Genomic DNA, 21270 nt, shown 5'->3' with positions numbered 1-21270 from the left:
AAGCAAACAGATGTCTCTTGGAGTGAGATTGCTAAAAAACGATAGTCTACTCTGAGAGGATCCTTGAACTGGAAAACAGAGACAAAGTATTAAGTGAAGCAAATAGAGTGGCACTTTGGACAGTTGAGGTGGGGACAGCAGGTGGCACGTGCATTCAAAACATTGGTTTATGCCACTGTGACATTTGTTCATGCCCTGCAGTTTTGCTAAATTCACAAATCCCGGGATTCTGGGTGAATGAGTAGTGAAGTGATTAAGCAGAGTGCTAGATGTTATGGTTCCAGGATGGGAGTGGCAAGAAATAGAAGTATCCAGATATGATGATATGATGTGATATGGCATTTGTAATGCGCCTATACACAAGTGTTTCAAGGCGCGATGAGGCAGGGGGGGGAACAAGGGGAGAACAGACAACGATCCTACTAGGCCAGGTGTCATTCAGATCGCGCAAGGGTAGGGGGACTGGGAAAAGTGCAAGAAGAAGGGGAGAGGGGAAGTGCTGTACATGGTTAGTAGAATACAAGATAAGTAATAGGGCCAGCTGGTGGCAAGTGCAAGGAGAGTGCAGTACATGGTTAGTAGAATACAAGATAAATAATAGGGCCAGCTGGTGGCAAGTGCAAGGTAAGTGCCGGGAGAAGGGGCTGTAGGATACAGAGACAGTCACGTAGTGCAGGTAGGCAGTGCAGGGAAGAGTAGCAGGGCCAAGGACCGAGATCGGTGAGTGGCCAGTTGCAGATTCAGTGCAGGTTCAGTGATTTTAGCAGGGGAGAGAGGGAGAGAAAGCGGAGGCAAAGAGGAAGGTTTTGAGGTGCTTCCAGAACCGGAGATGGTTCTCCTCAAGTTTCAGGGAGGCAGGCAGGCTGTTCCAGAGGGAGGCCCCTGCTGCGGAGAAAGATCTACCCCCAGCTCATTGCTTGGAGAAGCTGCTGACCCTGAGGTAGTTGGAGGTGGATGAGCGAAGAGCTCGAGAAGGAAGATATTTAGGAAGAGAGAGTTGAAGGTATTTTGGCCCAAGGCCCAGAAGGCCTTGTGGACAATGCAGAGGGTTTTGAACTTAATCCTCGCGGCCACTGGGAGCCAGTGCAGTATGGGGGCCAATTCATTTTGAAATATGAAATACTTGTGTGTTTTCTTTTGCTTCCTCAAATTATTGATGTGCTCTTGGAGAGATGGGCACACAGGTGAGCCTCCAAAGCATCTTGGACTGCACTGTCGTCCATATCATCCGGATGACCTCCACTCCACAGTGCAGGCGATGGGCGACTGCTTTCAGGAACCGGTGATTTACACATGTGATCACACAGGCTGCTTACATAAGTAGGCACAGAAAACTGTCTATCAGATGAAGACAGGGAACCATTTGGGCACCATTGGCTTGATAGCTGATACCTTTGTCACCTGTATGAGCCCCTCAGGCAAAGGCAAGTAATGCCACACCCAGGAGAAACCCAGATTATAATGTGTTGGGGCAGTACCCTTTTGTTTAATCTATACTCTGGCATAGCTTACTGCTTTGACAGGATAGATGCCACCAACAGCATCAGCTTGGTGAATCTCCTCATCTTCCTCCTTCCCTTTGCCTTTTCCTCCTCTGGCTGCTACTCCTTCTGCTTCCCTTGCTCCACTTCTACCTGTCATCCACATCCTTGTGTTCCTCCACCTGCCAATCATCTACCTTGTCCTGTTCCACCACAGACACATGCTAAACCTGCTGCCCCTCAACCATCTCCTCATGAATCTCCATCTGCCTGCATCCCTGTCTGCTGCCCCTCCATTGCTCCCTCCTGGTGTTCCACCTCCCATTGTTTCATCTATCCATCCTCATATTCCATGACCTGCTGCCACTCCTCTCCACCCAAAGATGATATGCTCCTAAAGAGATCCATGGGTTCCATGTGTGATGAAGTCACATGCGCTCTCGGGAGGAGATTTTCGGGCAAGAGACAGACGCCGTCAGAATGCGGCAGTAATAAGAATTAAGGACTGAGGATATTTCGCATCCTGATGTGGCCCCTGATGGATCAGAACTTGGGCCCATGGGGAAAAATATAGTATTTGGTGTCCTGGGTGAGAAGTGAATAGAAGTAGGGGCTGTATGTAGAGAATCCATGCCTTCATCCAGACCGGGTTTGCCGGTCAGAGATCAGGCGATCCCTCTGCCAATCCACCTTTTATACTGGTGAAAGCTCCAGCGGAAGTGGTGTCAACGTGCCAAATAGAAGTGGAGTTTGTTGGATCCCAGAGAGAATAACCAGTAGAATAGTCCGGAGATAACTACTGACAAGAAAGGAGCACTTAACAGGGTACACAAGGCCTCTGAATTCCAGCAAGGGTGACAATAAAAGGAGAACTGGAAAGAAAGGTGTTCGGCACTCCATGAGTTAAAGAGTTTGGGACAGCAAGTGAGCTCTGGAGTAGAAGAAGAGAACTCAGTGAACTCCAGAGAAGCAGAGGGGTGGTGAAAGACAGGAAACACATGTGGCCGGGGTGGTAACTAAAGAAAGAAGCCCTGTGAGAGGAGAGTGAAGTTGATGGAGAGCTGAATAAACAGCCAGAGGAAGAATTAGAAAGAGAAAGTGGGGCCCAGAAGGGGCCAAAAGCCCAAGAGGAAGTCAAAAAGGCAGAGGCTGGAGAACAGGAAACTAGCAAGTCACATGTTGGACAAGAGAAAACAGAAAAGGCAGGGAACAGAATGAAGAACCCCAAAAAGTCAGGGGCTGGTTAAGAGGAGATCAAAAAGGTAGAGGCTGTAAAAGAGAAAGCCACAGAAGTGGGACAAGAGGAAGTCAAGGAAAGGAAAGAAAAGGAAAGGAAAGGAAAGGAAAGGAGAAACATGTTGTTAAAACAGGGCTGAGAAGCCAGAAAGAGGAGAAGGAGAAGGGGAAGGACCTTGAATCCGGTAAAAAGGTAACACATTTCAAAGAGGAAAATATTCTGGTAGAGGCAAGATCCCTGACAAGAGAGGGGGCTATCCGGAAAGGCAGCTGCCGAGGCCTACCAACATAGGATGAGTATAAATGGGAGGCTATCCCCTAGAGTACTAGGAGAGGGTTACATGTAGCAGGAGGTCCCAAAGGCTAGTCAGGGTGGAGGCAGGGGAAAATGAATGTCCTGATAAAGGGAAAGGGAAAGTACATACAGGAAGAGTGGACTCAGCCCCACCAAAGGGTGAAGGGAAGAACCACGTTTGCTCTATAGTGTGGCTATTTTTAGGAACTTTGTAAGTATTTACCACATTTTTGATGTTATCAGGCTACACTGCACTCCAAATGCATAGGGTGTTTCCTGCTGCAGGACTGTTACCGGTGCTGACCTAGGATGGATTTGTTCCTGTGCTGGTAGAAATGGTTTTCCTTATCACACATTTGCTATCATTTATTTCAAAGCCCCTGACGACAAAAACATGTTAGGTAGGTAGTTATCTTGCCCCATATCAGAAATGTTCAACAGCTGTTTTAAAAGACGTGTGTAAATGGGCAGTGTAGCACAAAGGGTAATAATATAAACGGCTTTACCCCCGTCCAGATGTGTGCCTCAGATGTGAGACATGGAAGCATAATACACGTCTGGTCCTGAAGAAGACTTGGCCTGACTTTACTGAGGCCCTTTGTTATCCAAACCCTAAAATCAGCTTTTCTAGAATAAAATCCCCACAGCAGAAATAAGAACCTGGAAATCAGGTGACCCCATGACTGCCCCTGATGAAGATGTTCAATTGTGTGTACAAATTGAACTGCACTAACACCCAAGCATTCTTTTTTGGTATTGTTTCTAAGAAAAACCTATGTTTTTTTTCTTCCAGAAATCGATTATTTGTATTATGTTTTTGGTGGTATTTGTAATTGTTCTTTTTTTATGTACATTGAGATTGATTAGATGTGCAATCACCCACCGTTTCCACCAGTCAGAGTGGATTTTCTTTTGTGAGTCCAGTTGACGCTTTTTCAATAAACAACGTTGTATCCAATAGATGTTTTTTAATTTAATTTATTCATCTTGAATTTATTATTTTATGTAATTGGCCCCCTAGGGAACATTGTTTTGCAAAATATTGTTTGCCCCGGCTCTCACTGGGGTCCCTTACACAGTTGGGATACGCTGTTTTGTTTTGTTAGAGGATGTCATGGCATCTGTGAGGTCTTAACAACCCTAATACATAAAAGAACATCCTGACAACATAAAGAAACTCGATTAAACGTGAGATGATTGCACACGTCATGTGTGATGCCTTGCAATACATCACAGTTCTGGTGGACACTAATGACAAGGTTCTGTCAGCAGTTTTCTCTTTTTCTATTTTGTTGGTTGGTGTAAGAAGAAGGGATTAAAAAACAACAAGCACACAGAGTTTTCACAAAGTGCTCTCTTTTTGTCTCTTTTTTGGTGTGGAAGAAGCAGACAACCTCAAAGGGATTCTCTAATTCTGTATCAAAGCTTCACAAAACAAGCACACTGCGCAATAGAATGTCATAAACAGAGAATGAAGTGTGATGAAGACACACACACAAACATGCTCTCATTGGCTGCAGCACAAGCTCTCCATTTCTGCCGGTGTGGCTCAGCACGGGTCCTCTCTTTTCTCTAACAGCCAATCACAGCAGACAGCAGGTCATCAAACCTCATTAGAGAATCAGAGGCTCTAAAGCTTTCTGGGATGTTTGGTAGTCTTAATGGGCCTGCTGCAGGAGGTTTTGCGCACTGAATTCCACTTCAGTTTTGGCTTCGAGGAGGGTCCCACTGTGTTGTGACTTAAGCTTGTCATCAGAGGGTGTGAAGTGATCACATGTTGCCCTTAACAAAAGGGGCGAGCGGTTTCTCGCTACCGGCGGCCCATCACTGTGAAGACCCTGTTAAACCAGCCCTAGTGTGACAAGACCACACAGACCAAGAAGAACACTAACCCACGACCACATACTCAACCCGAGAAGATGGAGTAATGAGGCTCAAGCCTCGGTATCCAAAAATCACTGCTGATGGATAAAAATCTATCAGTAAGAAGTAGAAGCAGCGCTGGCTCGCTCGCCAGTTGCCTCTCAACTCCCTGTCTACGACCCTCATTGCGGCACTGCTTGGCGCAGCGTGAGCAATGTCGGCGGCAGGCTGCCCTGCCTCCCAGGGCACCCTCATCACGGTGGGGTCAGACTGGGCGGCCGATATCCAAGGCATTATTAAGTGAAAACACACGATAATGTTCATTAAACCTTAATGTGTATATTTATCTGTTTATATATTTAGTTTGAGGTTTTGAAAAAAACTAATTGCAAAAACTGCTTTGTAGTGCTAGAAATCAGAAAGATGAACATAAACTATAATAATCGTTTTGGGTGGAATGGTGTAAGTAGGTAGTTTATGCCTGTCTTCTGAACTGCGTCATATTTTCAAACGGGAGTAAGCGATAGAAAGAAGTGAAGGGAGGTGACAAGCCCTTGAAGTGAAGGCACATATGGTTTTTCGCACAATCTGCAGGGTTAAAATAGAAATAGGTGAAAATAGTAGTTGGTTCCAAGCCACGAAGCCACGCATACGTCATTACCGATTTCAAGAAGTATGTTAAATATAGTTCTTACTTAACAGATTGCTGACCTCGGGTGACTTCTACGGAGAGTGTCTCTAAAATTACACAAGTTGTAATAAATTACTGTTGAATGATTTACGTTTGCTATTTATAATGGCTTTCCTAACGGGTATTGTAGCTTGCTCGAGCTTACTGTAAACATGTATGCGGAGGACATGCGCAGAGGCAGCAAGGGTGATGTTGAAAGAGAGCAGACGCCTTCTTGCTTACTTGAAAACAGTTAGTATGCCAAATGCCTTAATCATTATTTCAAAATTCAAAACTCCATGCTTTTAATCTGTATTATTAAATCATGTTAAAATGATGTTGAAGGTAAAGATACCTAACATTTTTACAAATACCGTGTGTCGTGTTTTCTTTGTATATGTGTGGGATGCTTTTTACATGCTGCGTCCATCATAACCTCTAACTGTGGTTAGTAGCACATATAAATGTAGTGTCTGGTTTGGACTATGATGGAAAGGCCTGTACTGTTCATATGATGTGTATTATTATCATTGTTAATGTAGCGGTAAACGAGTCTGTTTATCCCTGCAACACTGATGAGGATATAGGGGGCCTACTTTGTAAGCGTGTTCAATTTGTACACGCCATAGAAAAAAATGCAAACAAACACCATTTTTTAAATTATTTTTCTATTATTGTATTCACTCACAATTATACATTCATAAAGTTGCTTCCGAATGTGTTAATCAGATTCAATGTTTGTGCCCATTATGCAATTCTGCAATTTGGGGGTGCTGGGAGGCGGTTCAATATGGCCTTGCCTTTGTCTTTGGCGATCCTAAGTGCAAATGTGGCACTCACATTGGAGAGCCAATGCTGTACCAGTCCCTTTGCATGATGAACATATGGATTTGGAAGCCAGCACATTCTAAATTGGAAGCAGTATTACATAGCGATAAGTAAGAGAGACAACATAGAATACTTGGAGTGACACCAAAAGTACACTGAGTCCTTCAATACTTAAAATCAACCTTCATGCAGAAACACAGATGTCATTATTGCGAGCGTGTAGGATGATCTAGATACAAATTGTGGCAAAAATCCCGGACTTCGCTGGCCTTTCTACAGTTTGCTTCCAAATTTATTATGCAAGGGTGGTCTTCAATATTTTCATTGGGTCATATGCCACCTACAGCAGCCCTGATCCTATGGTTAGGTGGGCTAAAACGGTCAACGCTGGAAGCCACGTGTCAGAGTTATTGGGAGTCCTGCTATTGCTTGTGTAGGCCGAAATATCCTCTGCACTCTGCATCAGACATGCTTTAGTCCGCAAGGCAGTTTTGGTTGGACTTTGGGTATTTTCCCATTTTAATTTTAACGCCAATAGCCCAGGGAATGCTACGCAACTTGTATTTTTGAACCTGAGACTACAGCCGAAGCCTCCACAACTTTTGTCAAAACAATGAACCGTGAGAGCAGAGCCTCAAGAGACTGAATTGTACTAATGACTTTCCAAATGGCTCCCCATTAGTTTATACATCATAGGTTGCAGAGTTCCTGACTCCTGATATCAAATGCAGCATCCACCATCCATGAATAATTTACTTTGAAATACCTTGTTCAGGGTCCATAATATCCTTGAACCACCCAGTAAAAGGTTTGACTGAGTACGGCCAATCTTCATGTAGACAACTATCCATGCCAAATCTCTTAGGATCCAACTGTAAGTACTAATCAGCCACACAAGCCGGCTCTGTGGTGGACTTAGCTGAAGCAATGCAGGTGGAGAGGCATCTATTCCAGTGGGAAGTACTCATTGTCCCTTATGAGTCAGGGGTGATGGAAGATGGTAAGCATTTTTAGAAAAGGGAAAAAGGAATTTTCCATTTAACATAACTTGTTATATGGTATGTCAAAGTTGCAGACATTCCATCACTGAAGGTGCATTGAGCATCCATCTCTTCAAAGGACTCAATCCTTTGATATACTTTAGTCGAAAAACAACACACCTTTGTTGATCCAGGAAGATCAACATGTATATGAACCATTTAATTTAACATATTTGTTGGGGAGTGGATGAGATGGAATATTGTGCAGAGATTTCATGGGAACTAGGCCCCAAGCGCTTCAAAGGACATCATTGTGAATTAAAACACTAAACAGCTCATGTTCTCCAATTGAGTAATTTGATGGCGGGGAGCCGTTACGTGTTGACATACACATAGGCGGTTCCCCGGCACCAAATTTTGGTCCTTTGCATGGCAGAGTGCAAAAGTGCAGTTAAACATGCTTGCATGCCAGGCAGTGTTTAATATTCATTGTAAGCACTGCTTGCTATGCGTCCATGTTAAACAGTGTTTACAAATACAATTTAACGTTGTCCCACGTGCAAGAATGCAAGAATGACTGACAGTGTTTACAATGGATCCCTATGTGGTCCTCCTGCTTTATTCTAGTGCATAAAATAGACAATTTCTATAGGGATCTCCAACCTTTGCTCTGGCATGAAAATATATGCCGGGACCAATGCTGGAGAATTTGTATGGCGAAGAGGAAGGAAGGCAATGGAAACGCATGTTGTGTTGGTTAAGAGTGCCAAAAAGAGGAAATCGAATTGTTATAGGTAACATGTTCAATGCATATACGATTTTAGGAGCCAAACACATGTTGTTAGAATCAAAATAACCCCACCAAGTTAAAAACAAGCACTGGCAAAGCCAATAGTTTTGGCGTTTCCAGCTATTTTTTGCATTTTGCATTTATAGGCACCAAGGTGCAAGGAGGAGAGTGCAAAGTTTCAAAGTAGGATGTGATAAGGGGCACAGGTGTGGAAGAGAATGTGAAGGAAGGGGTATAGAGCTAATGGAGGAAATGATTGAGAGAGGGTGCCATCGACGATGAGCAAGAGGAAATATGAGTGAGAAAGGTTGAGAGTAAGAGGGTAAGAAATAAAGCGAGAGTGTGAGAAGATGCATCAAATATAGTAGAGAGTGGGGGTCGAATGGGTGGGTTGTAGAAGGTGAGTGGGGGTAGAGAGAGTGGGGTAGGGAGCCTGGGTTAGAAAGAGTGGGGGTGGGTAGTGTCAGATTAGAGTGTGGGAGGGTATAAAGTGAGTGAGTGGATGTCAAAGAATGGAGGTAGGGTGGGTGGATGCAATTATCTGTCCCAGGTTGGAGAGTAATTAACACCACATAAATGTGGTCTGGTTCCTCTCTGATGAATTGGGAAGGCACATAACAATGTTAAACAGTAATTTAGATAATCCAACACTAAACCTTTGATTCGAAACGGGTAATAATGTCCTTTCATCCTGCGTTTCTGCAGTTGAAAGGATGCTGCTCACAAGCCTTCCTTTCACCGCATTTTCATCAACTGCTGGTTCCAGGCACTATTACACCAATGAATTACCAACGCAGGTCTAATAAGGCTAAAAGTAAACCAGCAATCATTGTGATGTGGTCAGCATGAATTTGTTGACACGTTAAATTCCAAGGCATACACGTTCAAAGCGAAGGGTGCTATAGGTGACTGGCAAGAGGTAAATATCTCGCGGCACAGCACAGTCCTAAGCTGATGGACCTTGCAGTCACACACTGCATGTGTGGTTCAGAGAACTCACCTACTCCACAAGACCTTGCATAATGTCAAAGAACTCTCTTTGCAAAAGGCCCCCACAACCACGTGTATCACATCTCAGGCCAACAACTACCACCTACAGCTACCAATGTGCCAAGTAATGCTTTGATAGGTAGAGGCACACCACAAGCACACTGATTGACAGGGTTCATCGAAAACAACGCTGTCTACAAAACCACGTGTGCAGTTTTGTGAAGCTCCCCCAGCTGTGCTTCCGTTCACAGGGTACGCATTTCACAAGCAGCACATCAGTGCCAAGAAAACCCCAGTTCATTAAGGACTAGCAAGCAAACTAAAAAGCCATTCGGGTCACGAGAATGGTTTAACTGAATGCATTGCACAATCTACAATAACCACCCAGTTACATATCCAAGTCTTGTACAAAATGTGCACATTTCTGTAGTGAGCTACTAAGTAATTCTGTCGACATGCACAATAAAATCTGCGCCAGGACTTGGCCTGTGCCCTGCCAGCAAACGGCTGATATCCGGTTAAGCTCCATCTCCCACAACCAGTAGGAGAAATTCCGCCTTTAAAGAGTGCACAATGACATGCAGAAAAAACACATTATTTTCTAACAATTAACATTACGCTTCGGTGCACACAATAAAGGAGGAACAACTCTAACAGCTGGCGCCAACACAAAGCTTTTAATAATGTACAGTTGGACACTGCATGCAGTGTGCAGCGCTAATTCTCTCTGTGGGCACTATGCATTCTAACATTTCCCTGGTGCAATGCGTGAGATTGTGCTTAGCCCGGGCAGGTACACTCGAAAATGCTTCACCACTTGTATGATCCGATCTACTCGAATTCCATATGCTCATTAACAAAGCAGCTGCACCTCAGAGGGATCAAGCCCTGGTGCACCTTAGGACTTATCCAGGTCCATGCTGTGCACCAATCGGCGACGGCACTAAACAACAAAGGGCCTAAAGGAAGTTAAAACACATGAGAGAAAGATAATTGCACAACAAGTACACAATTAAATCAAAGCACAACAAATAGCAGATGCTGCCTATAGATGCTCACCTACTGCAGGCCCGAGTTCCAGTGGCCAAATTGACCAAATATCTGAAACAAATAATTACAAAAGACAGAAAAAACTGCCTTTCCACTCTTCCAATCCTAAAAGTAAATGGCTGTCATGAGGAAACAAACACATACTGGCGAATGGACTGGGGCGTTCTTTTCCGACCAAAGCACACACTCTTTCAAGAAGCTATTGATACCCATGCTCCACTTAAACAAAAACAAATCAGACCAAATGTTAACCATCAAAACTGGTTCACTGATGAAATAAAAGCTCTAAAAAAAGAAATATGAAAACTAGAAAGAAAATGGCAAAAAAAAACAGTCTGATGAAAATAAAAAGACATGGAAAGAAACTGAAAGAATATACAAAATAAAATTAACTGAAACTAAAAAAGACTTTTACAACCAGCAGATTTCCACAGCCTCCAACCGTACAGGCAAATTTTTCCAAATCCTTAAGTCAATAGTAAAACCACCCTCCTTGTCACCCCCCTTCCAACCCACCCAAGAAGACTGCGAGAAGGTCCAACTCACCTTCCATGAAAAGATCTTAAAGGCGCGCCAAACCATCAGCCTTTGCCAAGTAGCTACTACAATGCAGCCAAACGAGAACATCATCAACCCACCTATTATCTTTGGAGAAAAATGTAAATTTAAACCACTTTTCCTAGATGGCACAAAAAAGCTCCTTATATCCCCGAAACAGACATCCTGCGCAGAAAATATTTTACCACCGAAAATTGTACTTGAAAACCCATGCATATTCGCACCCCTAATCCGCAGAATTGTAAACACCTCCTTTAATGACAAGAAAGTGCCCAGCTCGATTAAAGCAGTAACAGTTACACCTTTGGAAAAAAAAACAGGACTCGATCAACAAGACCCTACAAATCCTCCGCCAATAACCAACTGTAACTTACTTCTTTAAATATGGACAAAGCTGCTACTAAATAACTGCAAACATATGTAGACAACCATAATTTACTTCATGCTCAGCAATCCAGATTTAAAAGTGCACACAGTACTGAGACTGCACTATTGGACTTACAAACTAGAATGCTGAACATCTTAGAAAAGGGAAAGACAGGCATGCTGATGCTTTTAGATCTATCAGCAGCGTTTGATCTGCTAGATCACCACAAACTCCAGGAAGCACTGGCAACATCGGGACATTGCTCCGAAGAAGCCATGGATTGGGATTCCTCGTTTCTCTCAGATCGTAGCTCTAGAATACACTGGGGGGTTAGATTTTCCAAACCCATAAGCGCTAACTATGGCGTACCCCAGGGAGTCAGTTTTCCCCCCTCCTCTTCAATCTCTACCTCCACTGTCTTTTGCACTCTCTTTAACAACTTGGGTGTACTATTTACCAACTTTGCTGATGACACTCACCTCATCATAGAGCTTAGTTGAAGCTACAGCATAGACAACGCTAAAATAGCCACCATTTACAGTATAATTGAGGCATGGATGAAATCAAACTGGCTCTGCCTAAACAGCACTAAAACAGAGCTCATGATCTTTGGCTCCACCCAGGCAAGAGCAAAATTGAACTCTAACTACGCCCAATTCAACATAAAAAACTCTAACATCCTGACTACAAGCACAGTGAAAACCCTATGAATTTATTTGGAATCCTCCATTGGAGCCAACGCCCATGTAGCATACCTAAAAAAGAATTGCAGATATTGCAATAGACTACTCAGACACTTAAGACCCTTCTTAAATGAAGAAAATAGTACTACTATCGCTAGAGCTGTCATCCTCTCTAGACTTGACTATGGCAGCACCCTCTTACTGGGAACAAGAAAGGGCTCTATCGTCCAGTGCCAAGTCTTTCAGAATGACGCAGTAAGAGCTATAAAAAGAGCTATAAAAAGGAAACCTCGACACAATGATATCACAGAAAATCGTAAAGCTTTACACTGGCTGATGGTAGAGGACCACATTGCATTCAAGACGGCATCAATCGTCCACCACTGCCTATATAGATCTGCTCCCCTGTGCCTAAAGGAACAAATATCCTTGTACTAACCAGGCCGAACACTAAGATTCAAAAACCAAGGTCTAGTTAGGATCACGCAGACAAAAAAAGCGAATGGACTGGGGCATTCTTTTCCCACCAAAGCATCAAAAAATGGAACTGAGCTTAGATTAGAAAACAACTTTCAGATCTTCAAAAAGAAACTGAAAACACTGCTCTTCAAATAAGGTCACTCAATATTGCGATCTAGACTTCATGTTCCTGGCCTTTTACGCTTGTCCTTGCCTCTGTGTTGGCATCCTGATGCCTGCGGGCTTTCGGCACATAAGAAAAATAAATACAAATACAAAATACAAATGCTCCAGAACCAATCACAGCCTACTGGCATCACCAACATACAGCATATCGAATCAGGTACTAGTAACAACAAACAACACTACACCAACACCCACAAGCAAGTACATGGCCATCTTCAGAGACATTTTGGAACAAAACTTATCTATAACATTAAGCTGTTTATTTTTAATACACATTGAATATAAATATATTACATAACTTAAAAGCACTGGTACATATTTATTTAAAGCAAAAAGAAAGTAAAATAACATTTTAGAAACATTCACATAGCAGTCGCCATTTTGGAAGTAAAAGTGGCAGCCAAATTCAGCCCACAATACAAATGCAGGGAAAGAGTGCAAAAGCGGTGTGGTTTTGGGTAGAGATGGGTGGGAATCGGTGGAAAACCACACAGATTTGGCTTAGAAATAGGTGTTAAATGGCTGGACACATAGCCAAACAACATGTATCCATCCTCATATGTCATTTCCATTGAAAAGAATTACAGACCCTTAGTCAAAGCCCCTATATGAATTTCTTATGTTAAAGCTCTTATTTTAATGAAAAAAGTTTCGGCTTAAAGGTAGTGCTTTCAGCGCCAGCTAAAAGCGAAAACTAAAAATGAGGGGGACTATTTACTGATAAAGCATTGAGTCTACTCTGATATTCAGGTTGCACAGAGGTGGATTGTGTTTTGTCCATTTGGTTTTGTAGCCTGAAAGTGTTTGTTTTGTGTCAACATCATACGTGCAGGCTCTGAGGCTTCTGGGACCATTATGTAGTGAGTGAGCGAAGCCGCCTCTTGCTCACCATCTGCATAGTCAAAATGTGTATGTGCTGTTCTTAAATCCTAATGCCCTTAATATTGAGAGATACTCCTATTCACATTGATCAAGGTTATATGGTTATGACAACAATAATTAGGGATTATCGGCATCCCTGTCATGTTCTCCGGGTCAAGTGAAAGTGCTGAGAAGAAGAGCCATTGGCTAGTACTGATGTAGAAATACAGGTTTTCCACCATTTAACATAAATTGTGCCTGAGGCCCATCAATTTATACACTTCTGTAAAATGGTTCCACTCAACCCAGTCAAAGGATTTTTCTATCTCATTTGATGTGTGCTGCAATATGTGGGGGTTGATTTGATATAAGAAGGCTGCGGTATATGCCTTCTCAGACAAGGAAACATTGAATTTATATTAAGACTGATAGAATTTATCAAATGTAGCGACAGCACCAAAGTCATCAATTATAGTGGACGCCGAATCATCTTTATCTATCTTGCCTCCCTTTTAAGAAGCCCCGAAGTAGTTCTCCCTTTTGTTTTTCCAGAAGTGGAGGTTGATATAAGCATTCAACTTTGCAACCTTTACATGACTAGTGAGTACACTATTGAGGTTGTGGATCCCCTTACATGTAAACTTGTACTCAAGTCACTTAATTTCAAATTTGTAGGATGTAGTCTCTTTACGTTCTATTATCATATGCCAATTTATTTATCAGTGCCGCTCTTATAAAAGCATTATAGGTATCCTAGTTGTTTATAGAGTAAGTTTTACAGGACAGGATAGTGGAGAAAAACTCAGAAAAGGCGCTCTTAATTTGTTCAACTATGTTGGATCTTTAAGAAGAGCTGAGTTTGAGCACCATTTAAGAAGGCCTTATTTAGCAGTGTCCATGTCAAAAACTGACAAAATGCAAGCATTCTTAGAGATTAGTCCACAACCTGTGGCTGAGTGCACCAGCATGGAGGCAACCTCTTTGTTGGATAACATGTAATCTAGCCTTGAATGAGTACCATGGCAGTTGAAAAATAATGTATACTCAAGGTCTTGAGGATATAGATCTCTCCATATGTATGACCGACAGAGCAAGGGCATTCGCGCCATCATCGTCTTAGGTTTTTTAATGTCATGAATCTTTAATATCCACTGCAATCAAGATTATTGGGACACTATTATGTAACAGTAATAGTTTCTGCATTGCCTCCCAGAATTTGGGATCAACATTTGTTGGACCATAAATATTAACAAGCATAACGTGTTGGAATGTAATAATTACAGTAGCCATAGCCCACTGCCCTTCAGCATCCACCGCAGATTAAGAGATCCCTGCACCCAAGACCACGTGCTTTAGGATTTCCAACAATTCTTTCAATTGGTGGCTGGTATGAAAAGCAAAAATGAAACCCAGTCACGTTGTTTTTGAATTCAGTGGCAGATAAATGCATCTCTTGCGGCACAACATTGGGCCTCATTATGCGGTATGCGGTAGCCATGGCGCTATTAGCGCCATGGCTACCCCCTTACCGCATTCCGGGTCCGGGTTCCCGAAATAGGGACTTACCGGGTCATTCCAACCTTGGAGGACCTGGTAAATCCCCATTCTGGGAACCATTCCCCATTCCCATTCGAGCCCCCATAGGGCTCAATGGGAATGGGGATGGAGCTAATAACGGTACCGCAATTTGCGGTACCGTTATTAGCTCTGAAGTCCCTTAAAGGGTCCCTTCCATAATGCCTGGTAAAATCAAGTCGTTAAGGAAGCGACCCGCGAAGGGAACTCGGAATAGGATTCCGCCCAACTTTATTTGCATTAGTACCCACCCGTCTGATGGATATTACCACCGGATCACGAGTTGGGCGCTAACCATTACTCCCCATTCCCCATTGGGTTGATTGGACCCAATGGGTAATTTTTGGCACAATTAATGCGCGGTAATATCGCCGGCGGTAATTGCACCAAAAATGGGAATTGTTCTGGTGTGTTTACCCCCAGCTCTGAGCTGGAGGTAAACACGCCAGACTCGTGATTGGGCAGACCCTTAAATACGGCGGTGACACTGTTACTGCTGCATTTAAGGGCTACCACCCAACTCATGATGAGGCCTTTAGTCTTGACCGCCTTCCAAGCTTCCGTAGATTGGTCTGGGTTGTCCGGAAGGTACCCCTGTTCCACTAAACTAGGGTGGTCTCCAAAACCTCTGCCCATCAGGTCAGAGTTTAGAAATCCATCTTAACACCCCCACAACCCTGCTAGGTTTCTCACGAGGAGAAAATGGGCACATTGCTAGGTTTTGTCCTAAAAACAACCTAGCAGAACCCGTAGAAATGCGATGGCTAAGAGTAGAGCCATGGGAAGAAGGAAAAGAAGAGTTGGGGCTAGAACCTGATCATTCTGAAATATACTCCTGTGGGCCCCAACTTTCTAAGACCCATAAGAAGCTGCAAGTACATGGGGTATGGTCCAATGCACTTATAGACTCAGGGAACAAACACACAGCAGTTGGAGCAACCTCCTATATCCTGAGGATATGCAAGGTAGTCAACACATGAAAATAACCTGCGTTCATGTAGATGTGGAGACCTATACCTTTGCCCCTGAAGGTTAGAAACAAACCGATGACTATGAAAACAGCAGTACTGCCTGGTCTGCCGGTGTAGGTAATTATCGGTAATTTGTAGGGAATTTTTAATACCTGCCAGAGCTCAAAAGCTGAGTCCTCCATTCACTCCTTTACATTCTTGGGATCCCACCATCAAATTCTCAGACATCCCTATATGGTTCTGGGGATATGTCAGTTCGCCAGACCCAGTGAGAACAGGACCACACGCCCAAACATCAGGAGTGAAGAGCTACCTTCAAAAAGGAAAAGGGGAAGCCACAGAGATAAGGGGAAGGGTATGTGATGAATCAAGGGAATTCATCCCTTCTCCCCACTGGAGAGCCCCCACCCTCTGTGAGGCTGGGGAGGTGAGCCCGTTCCACAACATGCCCCCTAGGGGTGGAGACAAGTGGGATCTCACCGGGAGAGACTGCCCCTTCGGGAACAAAAACTCCTGCTCCTGTGCACACCGTGGCCTACATGGAATGCTCTAAAATACCAGAAACATTTAAATACCAAGACTGGGATGAAGAAAGACTTAACGGATGCCACTATCTCATAGAAGAACATGTCCCTAGAATCAATCTATCCAAACCATTGTGCACTTGATGAGCAACAGAGAGAGAGAGAAGAGAGGGAGGAATGCATACACAGGCCTGGGAAGGCCCTCAGCTGCGTAACACCTGGAAAAGGCAGAAACCGGGATGCCCATGAGTTTCAAACTCACTCAATAACAAAGAGCGGCACTCCAGAGCTACGTCGAACCCGTAGCGTGAGAAGCTGACAGGGCAGGGGCCTAGAGGAAGGTGCTGACAAGACCACGAAGGAGGATCCATGGTGGACTGCTGGTCCACAAACAATTGCTAATGCCACTGCAAGTATAGCACCACAGGGTGTCAGGTCACTCATCAGAGCACCAGGACACTGCAAGGAGATGAGAGACCGCAAGGAGGGAAACGCCAACGAAGATAAGGCAACGGCGGTCCGGGAAAGGAAAGAAAGTCCCATAGAAACAAGGCTCCTGAAGACGCTCACCTTCAAAGGCAAAGGTAACAGAGACAACAGGAATCGCAGGAGGCACAGAGGGAATCATTATACTGTACAGTAATAGTTTCTGCATTGCCTCCCAGAATTTGGGATCAACATTTGTTGGACCATAAATATTAACAAGCATAACGTGTTGGAATGTAATAATTACAGTGGCCATAGCCCACATAGCCCAACAGGAATCGCAGGAGGCCCAGAGGGAATCATTATACTGTACAGTAATAGTTTCTGCATTGCCTCCCAGAATTTGGGATCAACATTTGTTGGACCATAAATATTAACAAGCATAACGTGTTGGAATGTAATAATTACAGTGGCCATAGCCCACTGCCCTTCAGCATCCACCGCAGATTAAGAGATCCCTGCACCCAAGACCACGTGCTTTAGGATTTCCAACAATTCTTTCAATTGGTGGCTGGTATGAAAAGCAAAAATGAAACCCAGTCACGTTGTTTTTGAATTCAGTGGCAGATAAACAACTTGTCACAGTAGAAGTCATGAGACAAAATTAACCTTGAAATAAGTGAACTTAAAATGGTGTGATACAAGAGAAATACTTATTGACAATCTGGATACTGAGGGAAAAGAACAGTGTATAAAAATACCCCAGGAAGGGGGAAAAAGGCAAAGTTAAACGTGAAGCCCATGAAATAAAAATGTTGTGATACAAGAAAAGAATTATTGAAAATCTGAATACTGAAAGAAAAAAACAGTGGAAAACAATACGCTGGGAAAAGGAAAAGCAACTCGATTTTCTGTACAAGAAGAACATAATATCAAAGAGAGAGAATGTTATGAACCAGAGTTTAGAGAGCTTAATCAATTGAACCAAACACAAAGTCACACAGACCAAAACAAGCTGAACTTTTTTTTCCCAGGAGGAAAAGCCTACCAGAGCAATAGTACCTTCCAAGGACACGCTGAGACCAACAGCCAGGTATATAGATCCTATAAAAGTGCCCCAAAAGGAATTCCCAAAGAGGAGAGAAACTCAATAGTCCATTTGAAGAGTTACAGAAACTGATTCAAGAAATCTTGAGAGACTTTTTGAAGATTGTATATTAACAAAGAATCCTACAGACTGGTACTAGAAGTACCCTCAGGAGAGAGGGAGTCACTCTACAGACCTAAGTTAGTTTTCACAGTGGTAGGGTCAGATAGATTAGCTTTGGAGAGCAGACATATTTTTTGGGATATTCATGACTGACTGACATGACTGACTGGTGAGGACATTAGTTAGTAACATAGGCAGAAACCACCAATAGTGATAGAGAAAGTTACGCCTTATAATTTTACTTTAATTAAATGTCATGGACCATGTCCGCTGAGTGTCCATGTCCTTCATCTGACTCGTCACAGTGCCCATTTCAACATGATAGTTGTGGACGCCCTTTGCTTACAGCAAATACTATCTGAGGGACCTGTCGGGAGGATACCTCAAGGGAAAAACGTTTGTCCTGGAAGCAAAACAATGCATAGCAACACAAGGTTGAAATCCAGGTCTTGCACTTAAAAACTGGTCTCCCGTATTAAGCGCGTTATAAGTATAGATTAAGGAGACAAAGATGGGGTGAATAGCCACCGATTATTGCAAGACGGCCAATCAGCAGGGAGCTGAAACACATCATTCGGTGTCATGAAGGGGCTGATGAGCAGAACCATTGTTAAAAGGCAACGAGGTGATACAAATTCTGTATAACGCAAGGGTAGTGATGGTTGGAGGGTAGTGATGGTCGGAGGGTAGTGATGGTCGGAAGGGCTCTAGAAAATGCAACTTGAAAGGGGAGTGCCGCAAAAGCACATTTAAAGCCCCAGAACAAAATATAGAAAGGAATGTATCACTGTGTTATGTTGCTGCATGTTATATTACATGGGGGTAGTTGCTGAGGCCCCCCCTGAGGCTTGAGGCGCCTTTTAAATGAAAAAAGGTGGAAGGGCTAGACACATCAGCCACACTCTTGCCATGTGCACAGTCAGAGTTCAGGAATCAAAAGGAAAACATTGCAGAGAGTTGTGGCTTTTATACTTTCCAATACCAACACCAAAAAAGAGGACTATATACCAATAAAACTACTAAGATGGCTGACACATTTTCAGCAAAACCTATCACTAAGCCCTACACAAATGCAAAAGTAACAACAACCAATAACAAACAATGAAACTGACACAAACCCATTTTTACCCCACCTAGTATCTTTGATAGCTGCGGCTATTCAACATGGCTACAGATCTTGATTTGTATCCACGGCTGCAGGCACATTTTTCTGTAAACCCAAAATCAAACTAAATTGGCCTTCAAACCTTCAAATCCAATAAGTGAACAACTAAGTACATATAATAACACAAACAAATACAATTCTGTACTGTATCATCCACATGAACATATGATTATTGCACAGAAAATGTATATTTATAGACGTGACCTTAAATACCCACGGTTGCAGCCGCAACAAATGAAAAGCAGAATAGTACTGACACACCTACACACATGCTTTTTATTAATGTGCCTATACAAGAGCCCCAACTAGATGTTTGCTGATAACTATTTGCAAAAACTATGAATTCAAAATTGCATTTCCACTCCACCAAACTCCAAAAACTTCCCCAACATGCCTACCAGCCCCCACCTGTCCTCATAGCCCTCCTCCACTCCCCTAGTCTCTTACAATCCCCCAAAACACTCAATACATATAAGATGCCACCCCACCCACAATTTTAGATAGCCGGGGCTACCACACGTCCACAAACACACGACGTGTCACTTGCTCGAATATAGCCATGGCTGCAACAGTGGGGCTGAGGGTGGGATGAGGATGTACCCCGAATAGCAATGCTGCCTGCTGGATGGGTGTTGGATAGCCGAAAATAATACCAACAGCACCATCAACCAATTAGCAAGTACAACACACACACATCACACATAACCTGCTCATACAAACTACTAGAAATTCAAACTATGAATCATTTTCCTGGAAAGGGAGATATCATGGCTGGTTTGAAAACTGTGTGGCTAATTGGAGACAGCTGGCTGTTTTGGTTGCTGGCTTTTTGTGAGAAACTAAATATTGACATGGACCTAGGTTTGAGAGGTTTTACAATTCAATGGTTTGAATTGCGGCGAATGCGTTGGTTCCAGTTTTTTCCAAAATTGTTAAGTCTGAGAAGTACAGGAGATCCAGACGTCCTACTAATTCATTGTGGAGGCAATGATTTGTGGAATGTATGAGGGGTGTCCCTTACTTTAATGATGAAAAAAGAAATGGGAAAAGAAATGGGAAAACTAATGCAATTATTTCCTCACACCATCTCTATCTTTTCCAACCCCTCTCATAGGCAAAAATGGAGATGGACCACCAGATTTAATGGTACAATTGAGAAATCTCAGAGAAATGTTAATAAAGCAGTTACAGCATTCATGACAGCACACAACCAATTATGGATTGCGAACAACAACATACAGTTCTACATGACAGTGTACAGCTAACCTATTAAGGAAATGCAGTGTTCCATCAAAACATCAGAACAGTACTCCGAATGTGCTAAGGTTCTACACTCAGTGTACCCCAAAACAGTCCTACGCATCATACATAAATACACAAATACAAAAAAATAACTTTTTTTTTATTATAAACGTGGCTACAGTTCATTGAATTTTATCATAACTGCGGTTAGAAAAGTCAGTTGACAAGGGTGTAAATTCAAGTTTTATACTACAATCCAACTTAAATGTCGTTGTCGTCTATTCACGGATATAGCCGAGGCTATGGAAAGGTTTGTGCTGCAACCTCGGTCCCTGGTACTCCCTCAAACTATAAAATTTCACTCTGTGCCCTCTAGCCATCCCCCACCTCTACCGTGACGGCATTTGCATGTTTTTTACGTGCAAATAGCTTTTTTCTGCGTTTCATTATCCCATTACCTCGTCTATAGACACGTATATCCCTCGCATCGAGAGAAAAACAAGATGGCGGTCGTTTAATTTGCGAAAACCATGGTCCTGCATTGCACCATGGGAGATATAACTATAATTTTTGGGGAAGCCCCCTCTCCGTCAAATTTTAAAATAACTACGGCACAGAATAACCGCAAACCAGGCATGGATCGCGAGTCAACGCTTTGTGTCTGAGTTGTTTCGGACCTGGTCCAAATCCATCCAGTGGTTTGGGCTGTGCAGTTTGGCATAAATTGACCTTTTTTGTCTATGGGAAAATGATATTTGTGATGTCATCTTTGATGTCCTGGGTGTTAGCCTTAGCAGTGCACGGTGGTGGCGCGACTTATGGTTGCTTAGCTTACCATAACTGGCGAATTTCAAGGGTTT

The sequence above is a fragment of the Ambystoma mexicanum genome, chromosome 7p, assembly GCF_040938575.1.
Source record: "Ambystoma mexicanum isolate Mex_15411 chromosome 7p, UKY_AmexF1_1, whole genome shotgun sequence".
Taxonomy (NCBI): Eukaryota; Metazoa; Chordata; class Amphibia; order Caudata; family Ambystomatidae; genus Ambystoma; species Ambystoma mexicanum.
This window is presented reverse-complemented; position numbering follows the sequence as displayed.